Here is a 17,891-nt window from a genome sequence, read left to right on the forward strand (position 1 = left end):
TCCCCGCAGCCTATAGGAATCACTGTCCTGTCGGATGAATTAAAATATCAGCAAAACGGGAAAAATAACACTGCCAAAACTCGAAAACTGTATTAAGAATTGACCCCTTACACTTGTAACGTGTCTTAAGATCTGTTGAGGATGTCCCAGCCAGGTTCGGGGGGTGGGTATCATTTGAGTTGAACCCATTTTTTCTCCTGTTTCTGGAAGAGGAGTCAGGATAGGAACATGTCTTTTGGTTCCATTAATTTCAGTAGTTAAGTTTAGGTTGTTCCCTTCAGGTTTTTGTGTTTGCTGCTTTGATGTTCGACCCTTCCAAATCTAAAGAGTTAACCACAAGGAAATTCTGGGACCGATCCCATCAGCGTCGCTTCCGTCATCGCTTTGCTCGTGTGTTTCCACAGGAGCTGATGTCCTGCGCACATGCAACTTCCGTCATACTCCCCGTAGACCGGCGGCAATGACACCGCGTAAAACCCACAGCGCGAGTGTGACGCGTTCTGTTGGAGTGTAACTCCCGCACTGTAAACAATTGTCATGTAAATTTATTTGTCTGTTTATTATTGTTTTAAATGAAATTCAACATAATTCAGCAGAGCGCGCAGACCACAGAGAGCGCAGTGGCGCAGAGCGCACAGAGAGCGGGCAGAGCGCACAGGAGATCACTTACAAGAAATGAATAAACTTTCCAAATAAGATCCCAGAGTGGAGGCAAGGATCCACTGATGTGAGGGAAGCGGTCCGATTCTCTAAATGGATAAATACTACCGTGACCCCGGTGGGGGGTTCTGGACGATGTGTGCATGCGAATGGAAGGATGAGGAGGAAGCGAGGGTTCAGCGATTTCTATTCTCACACATTGTGTTATCCACAGCAGCAGCGGCAGAGTATCAGTGTATTTCCTTTATTAGTGACATCAAAGCTGTCCCATAAGTCGCTCTTCACCTCCATCTCACTAACAAACACCTCGATGTCAGTGTCTGAAAGTTTTACTTCCTCTTCACATCGCTTGATGCCGTGCCTCCGTCAGGACTCGCGGTGGAAAACCATTGGTCAGCTTCATAATTTAATATTCGTGACGTGCTATGCATTGACCATTTATAGTAGAAATTGAGCGTGTGGAGAGCGGATTTGGAGTTCAGGTTTTGCGTGCGCACGGTTTTATAAATCGGAATTAGCTTTGGCTTACGCCATTTCCTGCTTTTGGGCATAAGCACACTTTTAGTAAGAATCCTACGCACTCTTTTATAAATCCATCCCTGCTCGGCCCACGCAACACTTCCTCACACACACAGGACCGGCAGTGGGGGGAGAGAGAGAGGGGGAGAAGGGAAGAGTTACGGGGTCCCTAAATAGACTTCGCCGACTCCCTGCAGCCTATAAGAATCACCGTCCTGTCAGGAACATTAAAACATCAGCAGAAGAGGCTGTGATTTCAGAAATATACAATTTATTTAATACGTACCAGTCAACCATATTGCACATTCCCATAGAACAAAATAAAATAAAACAAAAAGCACAATAATCAAACCAATAAATCAGAAAGAAACTAAATTTAAATAAGGTCAAATAAGGCAGCCCTATAAAACAAACTTGTTGTAGTTAGTTCACACAATTTAAACCAGTTTATCAAAATGTTTGAAAACATTGACAATCATAAAACACATCATTATGTCATACCTTTAATTCATTTAAAATAAAGCAGGGATCCACGCCGTCCTTATTGTCTTGAGAGCAATTACTAAAACAGGAAAAGACAACTTAACTTAATGTCACGCACACAATAGTGAAGACTCTGTTAATTGTTCCGGCGCATTACTTACAAGTATTACTCTTATGACTGAAGATTACAGCGCGCATTTATGCCGACGCTGATACAGTCTCACCCTCACGCACACAGCTGTACGCTGGCTCTAGGGACGGAATAAAGGTTAATATTTGCGGAACGTTTTCTGAGTGATCTCCGTTGACATTAAAGTTACTTTCAGCAAACTCACCGCAACAAACAACTTGTGTCCGCACCTGCTGCGGCCACGCTGCACTTACTCACACACACAGGACCGGCAGTGGAGAGAGAGAGAGGGCGAGAGGGAGCGCTACGATGTCCCTTAATAGACGTCGCCAAATCCCCGCAGCCTATAGGAATCACTGTCCTGTCGGATGAATTAAAATATCAGCAAAACGGGAAAAATAACACTGCCAAAACTCGAAAACTGTATTAAGAATTGACCCCTTACACTTGTAACGTGTCTTAAGATCTGTTGAGGATGTCCCAGCCAGGTTCGGGGGGTGGGTATCATTTGAGTTGAACCCATTTTTTCTCCTGTTTCTGGAAGAGGAGTCAGGATAGGAACATGTCTTTTGGTTCCATTAATTTCAGTAGTTAAGTTTAGGTTGTTCCCTTCAGGTTTTTGTGTTTGCTGCTTTGATGTTCGACCCTTCCAAATCTAAAGAGTTAACCACAAGGAAATTCTGGGACCGATCCCATCAGCGTCGCTTCCGTCATCGCTTTGCTCGTGTGTTTCCACAGGAGCTGATGTCCTGCGCACATGCAACTTCCGTCATACTCCCCGTAGACCGGCGGCAATGACACCGCGTAAAACCCACAGCGCGAGTGTGACGCGGTCTGTTGGAGTGTAACTCCCGCACTGTAAACAATTGTCATGTAAATTTATTTGTCTGTTTATTATTGTTTTACATGAAATTCAACATAATTCAGCAGAGCGCGCAGACCGCAGAGAGCGCAGTGGCGCAGAGCGCACAGAGAGCGGGCAGAGCGCACAGGAGATCACTTACAAGAAATGAATAAACTTTCCAAATAAGATCCCAGAGTGGAGGCAAGGATCCACTGATGTGAGGGAAGCGGTCCGATTCTCTAAATGGATAAATACTACCGTGACCCCGGTGGGGGGTTCTGGACGATATGTGCATGCGAATGGAAGGATGAGGAGTAAGCGAGGGTTCAGCGATTTCTATTCTCACACATTGTGTTATCCACAGCAGCAGCGGCAGAGTATCAGTGTATTTCCTTTATTAGTGACATCACAGCTGTCCCATAAGTCGCTCTTCACCTCCATCTCACTTACAATCACCTCGATGTCAGTGTCTGAAAGTTTTACTTCCTCTTCACATCGCTTGATGCCGTGCCTCCGTCAGGACTCGCGGTGGAAAACCATTGGTCAGCTTCATAATTTAATATTCGTGACGTGCTATGCATTGACCATTTATAGTAGAAATTGAGCGTGTGGAGAGCGGATTTGGAGTTCAGGTTTTGCGTGCGCACGGTTTTATAAATCGGAATTAGCTTTGGCTTACGCCATTTCCTGCTTTTGGGCATAAGCACACTTTTAGTAAGAATCCTACGCACTCTTTTATAAATCCATCCCTGCTCGGCCCACGCAACACTTCCTCACACACACAGGACCGGCAGTGGGGGGAGAGAGAGAGGGGGAGAAGGGAAGAGTTACGGGGTCCCTAAATAGACTTCGCCGACTCCCTGCAGCCTATAAGAATCACCGTCCTGTCAGGAACATTAAAACATCAGCAGAAGAGGCTGTGATTTCAGAAATATACAATTTATTTAATACGTACCAGTCAACCATATTGCACATTCCCATAGAACAAAATAAAATAAAACAAAAAGCACAATAATCAAACCAATAAATCAGAAAGAAACTAAATTTAAATAAGGTCAAATAAGGCAGCCCTATAAAACAAACTTGTTGTAGTTAGTTCACACAATTTAAACCAGTTTATCAAAATGTTTGAAAACATTGACAATCATAAAACACATCATTATGTCATACCTTTAATTCATTTAAAATAAAGCAGGGATCCACGCCGTCCTTATTGTCTTGAGAGCAATTACTAAAACAGGAAAAGACAACTTAACTTAATGTCACGCACACAATAGTGAAGACTCTGTTAATTGTTCCGGCGCATTACTTACAAGTATTACTCTTATGACTGAAGATTACAGCGCGCATTTATGCCGACGCTGATACAGTCTCACCCTCACGCACACAGCTGTACGCTGGCTCTAGGGACGGAATAAAGGTTAATATTTGCGGAACGTTTTCTGAGTGATCTCCGTTGACATTAAAGTTACTTTCAGCAAACTCACCGCAACAAACAATTTGTGTCCGCACCTGCTGCGGCCACGCTGCACTTACTCACACACACAGGACCGGCAGTGGAGAGAGAGAGAGGGCGAGAGGGAGCGCTACGGTGTCCCTTAATAGACGTCGCCAAATCCCCGCAGCCTATAGGAATCACTGTCCTGTCGGATGAATTAAAATATCAGCAAAACGGGAAAAATAACACTGCCAAAACTCGAAAACTGTATTAAGAATTGACCCCTTACACTTGTAACGTGTCTTAAGATCTGTTGAGGATGTCCCAGCCAGGTTCGGGGGGTGGGTATCATTTGAGTTGAACCCATTTTTTCTCCTGTTTCTGGAAGAGGAGTCAGGATAGGAACATGTCTTTTGGTTCCATTAATTTCAGTAGTTAAGTTTAGGTTGTTCCCTTCAGGTTTTTGTGTTTGCTGCTTTGATGTTCGACCCTTCCAAATCTAAAGAGTTAACCACAAGGAAATTCTGGGACCGATCCCATCAGCGTCGCTTCCGTCATCGCTTTGCTCGTGTGTTTCCACAGGAGCTGATGTCCTGCGCACATGCAACTTCCGTCATACTCCCCGTAGACCGGCGGCAATGACACCGCGTAAAACCCACAGCGCGAGTGTGACGCGTTCTGTTGGAGTGTAACTCCCGCACTGTAAACAATTGTCATGTAAATTTATTTGTCTGTTTATTATTGTTTTAAATGAAATTCAACATAATTCAGCAGAGCGCGCAGACCACAGAGAGCGCAGTGGCGCAGAGCGCACAGAGAGCGGGCAGAGCGCACAGGAGATCACTTACAAGAAATGAATAAACTTTCCAAATAAGATCCCAGAGTGGAGGCAAGGATCCACTGATGTGAGGGAAGCGGTCCGATTCTCTAAATGGATAAATACTACCGTGACCCCGGTGGGGGGTTCTGGACGATGTGTGCATGCGAATGGAAGGATGAGGAGGAAGCGAGGGTTCAGCGATTTCTATTCTCACACATTGTGTTATCCACAGCAGCAGCGGCAGAGTATCAGTGTATTTCCTTTATTAGTGACATCAAAGCTGTCCCATAAGTCGCTCTTCACCTCCATCTCACTAACAAACACCTCGATGTCAGTGTCTGAAAGTTTTACTTCCTCTTCACATCGCTTGATGCCGTGCCTCCGTCAGGACTCGCGGTGGAAAACCATTGGTCAGCTTCATAATTTAATATTCGTGACGTGCTATGCATTGACCATTTATAGTAGAAATTGAGCGTGTGGAGAGCGGATTTGGAGTTCAGGTTTTGCGTGCGCACGGTTTTATAAATCGGAATTAGCTTTGGCTTACGCCATTTCCTGCTTTTGGGCATAAGCACACTTTTAGTAAGAATCCTACGCACTCTTTTATAAATCCATCCCTGCTCGGCCCACGCAACACTTCCTCACACACACAGGACCGGCAGTGGGGGGAGAGAGAGAGGGGGAGAAGGGAAGAGTTACGGGGTCCCTAAATAGACTTCGCCGACTCCCTGCAGCCTATAAGAATCACCGTCCTGTCAGGAACATTAAAACATCAGCAGAAGAGGCTGTGATTTCAGAAATATACAATTTATTTAATACGTACCAGTCAACCATATTGCACATTCCCATAGAACAAAATAAAATAAAACAAAAAGCACAATAATCAAACCAATAAATCAGAAAGAAACTAAATTTAAATAAGGTCAAATAAGGCAGCCCTATAAAACAAACTTGTTGTAGTTAGTTCACACAATTTAAACCAGTTTATCAAAATGTTTGAAAACATTGACAATCATAAAACACATCATTATGTCATACCTTTAATTCATTTAAAATAAAGCAGGGATCCACGCCGTCCTTATTGTCTTGAGAGCAATTACTAAAACAGGAAAAGACAACTTAACTTAATGTCACGCACACAATAGTGAAGACTCTGTTAATTGTTCCGGCGCATTACTTACAAGTATTACTCTTATGACTGAAGATTACAGCGCGCATTTATGCCGACGCTGATACAGTCTCACCCTCACGCACACAGCTGTACGCTGGCTCTAGGGACGGAATAAAGGTTAATATTTGCGGAACGTTTTCTGAGTGATCTCCGTTGACATTAAAGTTACTTTCAGCAAACTCACCGCAACAAACAACTTGTGTCCGCACCTGCTGCGGCCACGCTGCACTTACTCACACACACAGGACCGGCAGTGGAGAGAGAGAGAGGGCGAGAGGGAGCGCTACGGTGTCCCTTAATAGACGTCGCCAAATCCCCGCAGCCTATAGGAATCACTGTCCTGTCGGATGAATTAAAATATCAGCAAAACGGGAAAAATAACACTGCCAAAACTCGAAAACTGTATTAAGAATTGACCCCTTACACTTGTAACGTGTCTTAAGATCTGTTGAGGATGTCCCAGCCAGGTTCGGGGGGTGGGTATCATTTGAGTTGAACCCATTTTTTCTCCTGTTTCTGGAAGAGGAGTCAGGATAGGAACATGTCTTTTGGTTCCATTAATTTCAGTAGTTAAGTTTAGGTTGTTCCCTTCAGGTTTTTGTGTTTGCTGCTTTGATGTTCGACCCTTCCAAATCTAAAGAGTTAACCACAAGGAAATTCTGGGACCGATCCCATCAGCGTCGCTTCCGTCATCGCTTTGCTCGTGTGTTTCCACAGGAGCTGATGTCCTGCGCACATGCAACTTCCGTCATACTCCCCGTAGACCGGCGGCAATGACACCGCGTAAAACCCACAGCGCGAGTGTGACGCGTTCTGTTGGAGTGTAACTCCCGCACTGTAAACAATTGTCATGTAAATTTATTTGTCTGTTTATTATTGTTTTAAATGAAATTCAACATAATTCAGCAGAGCGCGCAGACCACAGAGAGCGCAGTGGCGCAGAGCGCACAGAGAGCGGGCAGAGCGCACAGGAGATCACTTACAAGAAATGAATAAACTTTCCAAATAAGATCCCAGAGTGGAGGCAAGGATCCACTGATGTGAGGGAAGCGGTCCGATTCTCTAAATGGATAAATACTACCGTGACCCCGGTGGGGGGTTCTGGACGATGTGTGCATGCGAATGGAAGGATGAGGAGGAAGCGAGGGTTCAGCGATTTCTATTCTCACACATTGTGTTATCCACAGCAGCAGCGGCAGAGTATCAGTGTATTTCCTTTATTAGTGACATCAAAGCTGTCCCATAAGTCGCTCTTCACCTCCATCTCACTAACAAACACCTCGATGTCAGTGTCTGAAAGTTTTACTTCCTCTTCACATCGCTTGATGCCGTGCCTCCGTCAGGACTCGCGGTGGAAAACCATTGGTCAGCTTCATAATTTAATATTCGTGACGTGCTATGCATTGACCATTTATAGTAGAAATTGAGCGTGTGGAGAGCGGATTTGGAGTTCAGGTTTTGCGTGCGCACGGTTTTATAAATCGGAATTAGCTTTGGCTTACGCCATTTCCTGCTTTTGGGCATAAGCACACTTTTAGTAAGAATCCTACGCACTCTTTTATAAATCCATCCCTGCTCGGCCCACGCAACACTTCCTCACACACACAGGACCGGCAGTGGGGGGAGAGAGAGAGGGGGAGAAGGGAAGAGTTAGGGGGTCCCTAAATAGACTTCGCCGACTCCCTGCAGCCTATAAGAATCACCGTCCTGTCAGGAACATTAAAACATCAGCAGAAGAGGCTGTGATTTCAGAAATATACAATTTATTTAATACGTACCAGTCAACCATATTGCACATTCCCATAGAACAAAATAAAATAAAACAAAAAGCACAATAATCAAACCAATAAATCAGAAAGAAATTAAATTTAAATAAGGTCAAATAAGGCAGCCCTATAAAACAAACTTGTTGTAGTTAGTTCACACAATTTAAACCAGTTTATCAAAATGTTTGAAAACATTGACAATCATAAAACACATCATTATGTCATACCTTTAATTCATTTAAAATAAAGCAGGGATCCACGCCGTCCTTATTGTCTTGAGAGCAATTACTAAAACAGGAAAAGACAACTTAACTTAATGTCACGCACACAATAGTGAAGACTCTGTTAATTGTTCCGGCGCATTACTTACAAGTATTACTCTTATGACTGAAGATTACAGCGCGCATTTATGCCGACGCTGATACAGTCTCACCCTCACGCACACAGCTGTACGCTGGATCTAGGGACGGAATAAAGGTTAATATTTGCGGAACGTTTTCTGAGTGATCTCCGTTGACATTAAAGTTACTTTCAGCAAACTCACCGCAACAAACAACTTGTGTCCGCACCTGCTGCGGCCACGCTGCACTTACTCACACACACAGGACCGGCAGTGGAGAGAGAGAGAGGGCGAGAGGGAGCGCTACGATGTCCCTTAATAGACGTCGCCAAATCCCCGCAGCCTATAGGAATCACTGTCCTGTCGGATGAATTAAAATATCAGCAAAACGGGAAAAATAACACTGCCAAAACTCGAAAACTGTATTAAGAATTGACCCCTTACACTTGTAACGTGTCTTAAGATCTGTTGAGGATGTCCCAGCCAGGTTCGGGGGGTGGGTATCATTTGAGTTGAACCCATTTTTTCTCCTGTTTCTGGAAGAGGAGTCAGGATAGGAACATGTCTTTTGGTTCCATTAATTTCAGTAGTTAAGTTTAGGTTGTTCCCTTCAGGTTTTTGTGTTTGCTGCTTTGATGTTCGACCCTTCCAAATCTAAAGAGTTAACCACAAGGAAATTCTGGGACCGATCCCATCAGCGTCGCTTCCGTCATCGCTTTGCTCGTGTGTTTCCACAGGAGCTGATGTCCTGCGCACATGCAACTTCCGTCATACTCCCCGTAGACCGGCGGCAATGACACCGCGTAAAACCCACAGCGCGAGTGTTATGCGTTCTGTTGGAGTGTAACTCCCGCACTGTAAACAATTGTCATGTAAATTTATTTGTCTGTTTATTATTGTTTTAAATGAAATTCAACATAATTCAGCAGAGCGCGCAGACCGCAGAGAGCGCAGTGGCGCAGAGCGCACAGAGAGCGGGCAGAGCGCACAGGAGATCACTTACAAGAAATGAATAAACTTTCCAAATAAGATCCCAGAGTGGAGGCAAGGATCCACTGATGTGAGGGAAGCGGTCCGATTCTCTAAATGGATAAATACTACCGTGACCCCGGTGGGGGGTTCTGGACGATGTGTGCATGCGAATGGAAGGATGAGGAGTAAGCGAGGGTTCAGCGATTTCTATTCTCACACATTGTGTTATCCACAGCAGCAGCGGCAGAGTATCAGTGTATTTCCTTTATTAGTGACATCACAGCTGTCCCATAAGTCGCTCTTCACCTCCATCTCACTAACAAACACCTCGATGTCAGTGTCTGAAAGTTTTACTTCCTCTTCACATCGCTTGATGCCGTGCCTCCGTCAGGACTCGCGGTGGAAAACCATTGGTCAGCTTCATAATTTAATATTCGTGACGTGCTATGCATTGACCATTTATAGTAGAAATTGAGCGTGTGGAGAGCGGATTTGGAGTTCAGGTTTTGCGTGCGCACGGTTTTATAAATCGGAATTAGCTTTGGCTTACGCCATTTCCTGCTTTTGGGCATAAGCACACTTTTAGTAAGAATCCTACGCACTCTTTTATAAATCCATCCCTGCTCGGCCCACGCAACACTTCCTCACACACACAGGACCGGCAGTGGGGGGAGAGAGAGAGGGGGAGAAGGGAAGAGTTAGGGGGTCCCTAAATAGACTTCGCCGACTCCCTGCAGCCTATAAGAATCACCGTCCTGTCAGGAACATTAAAACATCAGCAGAAGAGGCTGTGATTTCAGAAATATACAATTTATTTAATACGTACCAGTCAACCATATTGCACATTCCCATAGAACAAAATAAAATAAAACAAAAAGCACAATAATCAAACCAATAAATCAGAAAGAAACTAAATTTAAATAAGGTCAAATAATGCAGCCCTATAAAACAAACTTGTTGTAGTTAGTTCACACAATTTAAACCAGTTTATCAAAATGTTTGAAAACATTGACAATCATAAAACACATCATTATGTCATACCTTTAATTCATTTAAAATAAAGCAGGGATCCACGCCGTCCTTATTGTCTTGAGAGCAATTACTAAAACAGGAAAAGACAACTTAACTTAATGTCACGCACACAATAGTGAAGACTCTGTTAATTGTTCCGGCGCATTACTTACAAGTATTACTCTTATGACTGAAGATTACAGCGCGCATTTATGCCGACGCTGATACAGTCTCACCCTCACGCACACAGCTGTACGCTGGCTCTAGGGACGGAATAAAGGTTAATATTTGCGGAACGTTTTCTGAGTGATCTCCGTTGACATTAAAGTTACTTTCAGCAAACTCACCGCAACAAACAATTTGTGTCCGCACCTGCTGCGGCCACGCTGCACTTACTCACACACACAGGACCGGCAGTGGAGAGAGAGAGAGGGCGAGAGGGAGCGCTACGGTGTCCCTTAATAGACGTCGCCAAATCCCCGCAGCCTATAGGAATCACTGTCCTGTCGGATGAATTAAAATATCAGCAAAACGGGAAAAATAACACTGCCAAAACTCGAAAACTGTATTAAGAATTGACCCCTTACACTTGTAACGTGTCTTAAGATCTGTTGAGGATGTCCCAGCCAGGTTCGGGGGGTGGGTATCATTTGAGTTGAACCCATTTTTTCTCCTGTTTCTGGAAGAGGAGTCAGGATAGGAACATGTCTTTTGGTTCCATTAATTTCAGTAGTTAAGTTTAGGTTGTTCCCTTCAGGTTTTTGTGTTTGCTGCTTTGATGTTCGACCCTGCCAAATCTAAAGAGTTAACCACAAGGAAATTCTGGGACCGATCCCATCAGCGTCGCTTCCGTCATCGCTTTGCTCGTGTGTTTCCACAGGAGCTGATGTCCTGCGCACATGCAACTTCCGTCATACTCCCCGTAGACCGGCGGCAATGACACCGCGTAAAACCCACAGCGCGAGTGTGATGCGTTCTGTTGGAGTGTAACTCCCGCACTGTAAACAATTGTCATGTAAATTTATTTGTCTGTTTATTATTGTTTTAAATGAAATTCAACATAATTCAGCAGAGCGCGCAGACCGCAGAGAGCGCAGTGGCGCAGAGCGCACAGAGAGCGGGCAGAGCGCACAGGAGATCACTTACAAGAAATGAATAAACTTTCCAAATAAGATCCCAGAGTGGAGGCAAGGATCCACTGATGTGAGGGAAGCGGTCCGATTCTCTAAATGGATAAATACTACCGTGACCCCGGTGGGGGGTTCTGGACGATGTGTGCATGCGAATGGAAGGATGAGGAGTAAGCGAGGGTTCAGCGATTTCTATTCTCACACATTGTGTTATCCACAGCAGCAGCGGCAGAGTATCAGTGTATTTCCTTTATTAGTGTCATCACAGCTGTCCCATAAGTCGCTCTTCACCTCCATCTCACTAACAAACACCTCGATGTCAGTGTCTGAAAGTTTTACTTCCTCTTCACATCGCTTGATGCCGTGCCTCCGTCAGGACTCGCGGTGGAAAACCATTGGTCAGCTTCATAATTTAATATTCGTGACGTGCTATGCATTGACCATTTATAGTAGAAATTGAGCGTGTGGAGAGCGGATTTGGAGTTCAGGTTTTTTGTGCGCACGGTTTTATAAATCGGAATTAGCTTTGGCTTACGCCATTTCCTGCTTTTGGGCATAAGCACACTTTTAGTAAGAATCCTACGCACTCTTTTATAAATCCATCCCTGCTCGGCCCACGCAACACTTCCTCACACACACAGGACCGGCAGTGGGGGGAGAGAGAGAGGGGGAGAAGGGAAGAGTTAGGGGGTCCCTAAATAGACTTCGCCGACTCCCTGCAGCCTATAAGAATCACCGTCCTGTCAGGAACATTAAAACATCAGCAGAAGAGGCTGTGATTTCAGAAATATACAATTTATTTAATACGTACCAGTCAACCATATTGCACATTCCCATAGAACAAAATAAAATAAAACAAAAAGCACAATAATCAAACCAATAAATCAGAAAGAAACTAAATTTAAATAAGGTCAAATAAGGCAGCCCTATAAAACAAACTTGTTGTAGTTAGTTCACACAATTTAAACCAGTTTATCAAAATGTTTGAAAACATTGACAATCATAAAACACATCATTATGTCATACCTTTAATTCATTTAAAAATAAAGCAGGGATCCACGCCGTCCTTATTGTCTTGAGAGCAATTACTAAAACAGGAAAAGACAACTTAACTTAATGTCACGCACACAATAGTGAAGACTCTGTTAATTGTTCCGGCGCATTACTTACAAGTATTACTCTTATGACTGAAGATTACAGCGCGCATTTATGCCGACGCTGATACAGTCTCACCCTCACGCACACAGCTGTACGCTGGCTCTAGGGACGGAATAAAGGTTAATATTTGCGGAACGTTTTCTGAGTGATCTCCGTTGACATTAAAGTTACTTTCAGCAAACTCACCGCAACAAACAACTTGTGTCCGCACCTGCTGCGGCCACGCTGCACTTACTCACACACACAGGACCGGCAGTGGAGAGAGAGAGAGGGCGAGAGGGAGCGCTACGATGTCCCTTAATAGACGTCGCCAAATCCCCGCAGCCTATAGGAATCACTGTCCTGTCGGATGAATTAAAATATCAGCAAAACGGGAAAAATAACACTGCCAAAACTCGAAAACTGTATTAAGAATTGACCCCTTACACTTGTAACGTGTCTTAAGATCTGTTGAGGATGTCCCAGCCAGGTTCGGGGGGTGGGTATCATTTGAGTTGAACCCATTTTTTCTCCTGTTTCTGGAAGAGGAGTCAGGATAGGAACATGTCTTTTGGTTCCATTAATTTCAGTAGTTAAGTTTAGGTTGTTCCCTTCAGGTTTTTGTGTTTGCTGCTTTGATGTTCGACCCTTCCAAATCTAAAGAGTTAACCACAAGGAAATTCTGGGACCGATCCCATCAGCGTCGCTTCCGTCATCGCTTTGCTCGTGTGTTTCCACAGGAGCTGATGTCCTGCGCACATGCAACTTCCGTCATACTCCCCGTAGACCGGCGGCAATGACACCGCGTAAAACTCACAGCGCGAGTGTTATGCGTTCTGTTGGAGTGTAACTCCCGCACTGTAAACAATTGTCATGTAAATTTATTTGTCTGTTTATTATTGTTTTAAATGAAATTCAACATAATTCAGCAGAGCGCGCAGACCGCAGAGAGCGCAGTGGCGCAGAGCGCACAGAGAGCGGGCAGAGCGCACAGGAGATCACTTACAAGAAATGAATAAACTTTCCAAATAAGATCCCAGAGTGGAGGCAAGGATCCACTGATGTGAGGGAAGCGGTCCGATTCTCTAAATGGATAAATACTACCGTGACCCCGGTGGGGGGTTCTGGACGATGTGTGCATGCGAATGGAAGGATGAGGAGTAAGCGAGGGTTCAGCGATTTCTATTCTCACACATTGTGTTATCCACAGCAGCAGCGGCAGAGTATCAGTGTATTTCCTTTATTAGTGACATCACAGCTGTCCCATAAGTCGCTCTTCACCTCCATCTCACTAACAAACACCTCGATGTCAGTGTCTGAAAGTTTTACTTCCTCTTCACATCGCTTGATGCCGTGCCTCCGTCAGGACTCGCGGTGGAAAACCATTGGTCAGCTTCATAATTTAATATTCGTGACGTGCTATGCATTGACCATTTATAGTAGAAATTGAGCGTGTGGAGAGCGGATTTGGAGTTCAGGTTTTGCGTGCGCACGGTTTTATAAATCGGAATTAGCTTTGGCTTACGCCATTTCCTGCTTTTGGGCATAAGCACACTTTTAGTAAGAATCCTACGCACTCTTTTATAAATCCATCCCTGCTCGGCCCACGCAACACTTCCTCACACACACAGGACCGGCAGTGGGGGGAGAGAGAGAGGGGGAGAAGGGAAGAGTTAGGGGGTCCCTAAATAGACTTCGCCGACTCCCTGCAGCCTATAAGAATCACCGTCCTGTCAGGAACATTAAAACATCAGCAGAAGAGGCTGTGATTTCAGAAATATACAATTTATTTAATACGTACCAGTCAACCATATTGCACATTCCCATAGAACAAAATAAAATAAAACAAAAAGCACAATAATCAAACCAATAAATCAGAAAGAAACTAAATTTAAATAAGGTCAAATAATGCAGCCCTATAAAACAAACTTGTTGTAGTTAGTTCACACAATTTAAACCAGTTTATCAAAATGTTTGAAAACATTGACAATCATAAAACACATCATTATGTCATACCTTTAATTCATTTAAAATAAAGCAGGGATCCACGCCGTCCTTATTGTCTTGAGAGCAATTACTAAAACAGGAAAAGACAACTTAACTTAATGTCACGCACACAATAGTGAAGACTCTGTTAATTGTTCCGGCGCATTACTTACAAGTATTACTCTTATGACTGAAGATTACAGCGCGCATTTATGCCGACGCTGATACAGTCTCACCCTCACGCACACAGCTGTACGCTGGCTCTAGGGACGGAATAAAGGTTAATATTTGCGGAACGTTTTCTGAGTGATCTCCGTTGACATTAAAGTTACTTTCAGCAAACTCACCGCAACAAACAATTTGTGTCCGCACCTGCTGCGGCCACGCTGCACTTACTCACACACACAGGACCGGCAGTGGAGAGAGGGCGAGAGGGAGCGCTACGGTGTCCCTTAATAGACGTCGCCAAATCCCCGCAGCCTATAGGAATCACTGTCCTGTCGGATGAATTAAAATATCAGCAAAACGGGAAAAATAACACTGCCAAAACTCGAAAACTGTATTAAGAATTGACCCCTTACACTTGTAACGTGTCTTAAGATCTGTTGAGGATGTCCCAGCCAGGTTCGGGGGGTGGGTATCATTTGAGTTGAACCCATTTTTTCTCCTGTTTCTGGAAGAGGAGTCAGGATAGGAACATGTCTTTTGGTTCCATTAATTTCAGTAGTTAAGTTTAGGTTGTTCCCTTCAGGTTTTTGTGTTTGCTGCTTTGATGTTCGACCCTTCCAAATCTAAAGAGTTAACCACAAGGAAATTCTGGGACCGATCCCATCAGCGTCGCTTCCGTCATCGCTTTGCTCGTGTGTTTCCACAGGAGCTGATGTCCTGCGCACATGCAACTTCCGTCATACTCCCCGTAGACCGGCGGCAATGACACCGCGTAAAACCCACAGCGCGAGTGTGACGCGGTCTGTTGGAGTGTAACTCCCGCACTGTAAACAATTGTCATGTAAATTTCTTTGTCTGATTATTATTGTTTTACATGAAATTCAACATAATTCAGCAGAGCGCGCAGACCGCGCAGTGGCGCAGAGCGCAGGCAGAGCGCACAGGAGATCACTTACAAGAAATGAATAAACTTTCCAAATAAGATCCCAGAGTGGAGGCAAGGATCCACTGATGTGAGGGAAGCGGTCCGATTCTCTAAATGGATAAATACTAACGTGACCCCGGTGGGGGGTTCTGGACGATGTGTGCATGCGAATGGAAGGATGAGGAGTAAGCGAGGGTTCAGCGATTTCTATTCTCACACATTGTGTTATCCACAGCAGCAGCGGCAGAGTATCAGTGTATTTCCTTTATTAGTGACATCACAGCTGTCCCATAAGTCGCTCTTCACCTCCATCTCACTAACAAACACCTCGATGTCAGTGTCTGAAAGTTTTACTTCCTCTTCACATCGCTTGATGCCGTGCCTCCGTCAGGACTCGCGGTGGAAAACCATTGGTCAGCTTCATAATTTAATATTCGTGACGTGCTATGCATTGACCATTTATAGTAGAAATTGAGCGTGTGGAGAGCGGATTTGGAGTTCAGGTTTTGCGTGCGCACGGTTTTATAAATCGGAATTAGCTTTGGCTTACGCCATTTCCTGCTTTTGGGCATAAGCACACTTTTAGTAAGAATCCTACGCACTCTTTTATAAATCCATCCCTGCTCGGCCCACGCAACACTTCCTCACACACACAGGACCGGCAGTGGGGGGAGAGAGAGAGGGGGAGAAGGGAAGAGGTACGGGGTCCCTAAATAGATTTCGCCGACTCCCTGCAGCCTATAAGAATCACCGTCCTGTCAGGAACATTAAAACATCAGCAGAAGAGGCTGTGATTTCAGAAATATACAATTTATTTAATACGTACCAGTCAACCATATTGCACATTCCCATAGAACAAAATAAAATAAAACAAAAAGCACAATAATCAAACCAATAAATCAGAAAGAAACTAAATTTAAATAAGGTCAAATAAGGCAGCCCTATAAAACAAACTTGTTGTAGTTAGTTCACACAATTTAAACCAGTTTATCAAAATGTTTGAAAACATTGACAATCATAAAACACATCATTATGTCATACCTTTAATTCATTTAAAATAAAGCAGGGATCCACGCCGTCCTTATTGTCTTGAGAGCAATTACTAAAACAGGAAAAGACAACTTAACTTAATGTCACGCACACAATAGTGAAGACTCTGTTAATTGTTCCGGCGCAATACTTACAAGTATTTCTCTTATGACTGAAGATTACAGCGCGCATTTATGCCGACGCTGATACAGTCTCACCCTCACGCACACAGCTGTACGCTGGCTCTAGGGACGGAATAAAGGTTAATATTTGCGGAACGTTTTCTGAGTGATCTCCGTTGACATTAAAGTTACTTTCAGCAAACTCACCGCAACAAACAACTTGTGTCCGCACCTGCTGCGGCCACGCTGCACTTACTCACACACACAGGACCGGCAGTGGAGAGAGAGAGAGGGCGAGAGGGAGCGCTACGATGTCCCTTAATAGACGTCGCCAAATCCCCGCAGCCTATAGGAATCACTGTCCTGTCGGATGAATTAAAATATCAGCAAAACGGGGAAAAATAACACTGCCAAAACTCGAAAACTGTATTAAGAATTGACCCCTTACACTTGTAACGTGTCTTAAGATCTGTTGAGGATGTCCCAGCCAGGTTCGGGGGGTGGGTATCATTTGAGTTGAACCCATTTTTTCTCCTGTTTCTGGAAGAGGAGTCAGGATAGGAACATGTCTTTTGGTTCCATTAATTTCAGTAGTTAAGTTTAGGTTGTTCCCTTCAGGTTTTTGTGTTTGCTGCTTTGATGTTCGACCCTTCCAAATCTAAAGAGTTAACCACAAGGAAATTCTGGGACCGATCCCATCAGCGTCGCTTCCGTCATCGGTTTGCTCGTGTGTTTCCACAGGAGCTGATGTCCTGCGCACATGCAACTTCCGTCATACTCCCCGTAGACCGGCGGCAATGACACCGCGTAAAACCCACAGCGCGAGTGTGACGCGGTCTGTTGGAGTGTAACTCCCGCACTGTAAACAATTGTCATGTAAATTTATTTGTCTGTTTATTATTGTTTTACATGAAATTCAACATAATTCAGCAGAGCGCGCAGACCGCAGAGAGCGCAGTGGCGCAGAGCGCACAGAGAGCGGGCAGAGCGCACAGGAGATCACTTACAAGAAATGAATAAACTTTCCAAATAAGATCCCAGAGTGGAGGCAAGGATCCACTGATGTGAGGGAAGCGGTCCGATTCTCTAAATGGATAAATACTACCGTGACCCCGGTGGGGGGTTCTGGACGATGTGTGCATGCGAATGGAAGGATGAGGAGTAAGCGAGGGTTCAGCGATTTCTATTCTCACACATTGTGTTATCCACAGCAGCAGCGGCAGAGTATCAGTGTATTTCC

The sequence above is a fragment of the Pleuronectes platessa genome, chromosome 4 (assembly GCF_947347685.1).
Source record: "Pleuronectes platessa chromosome 4, fPlePla1.1, whole genome shotgun sequence".
NCBI lineage: Eukaryota > Metazoa > Chordata > Actinopteri > Pleuronectiformes > Pleuronectidae > Pleuronectes > Pleuronectes platessa.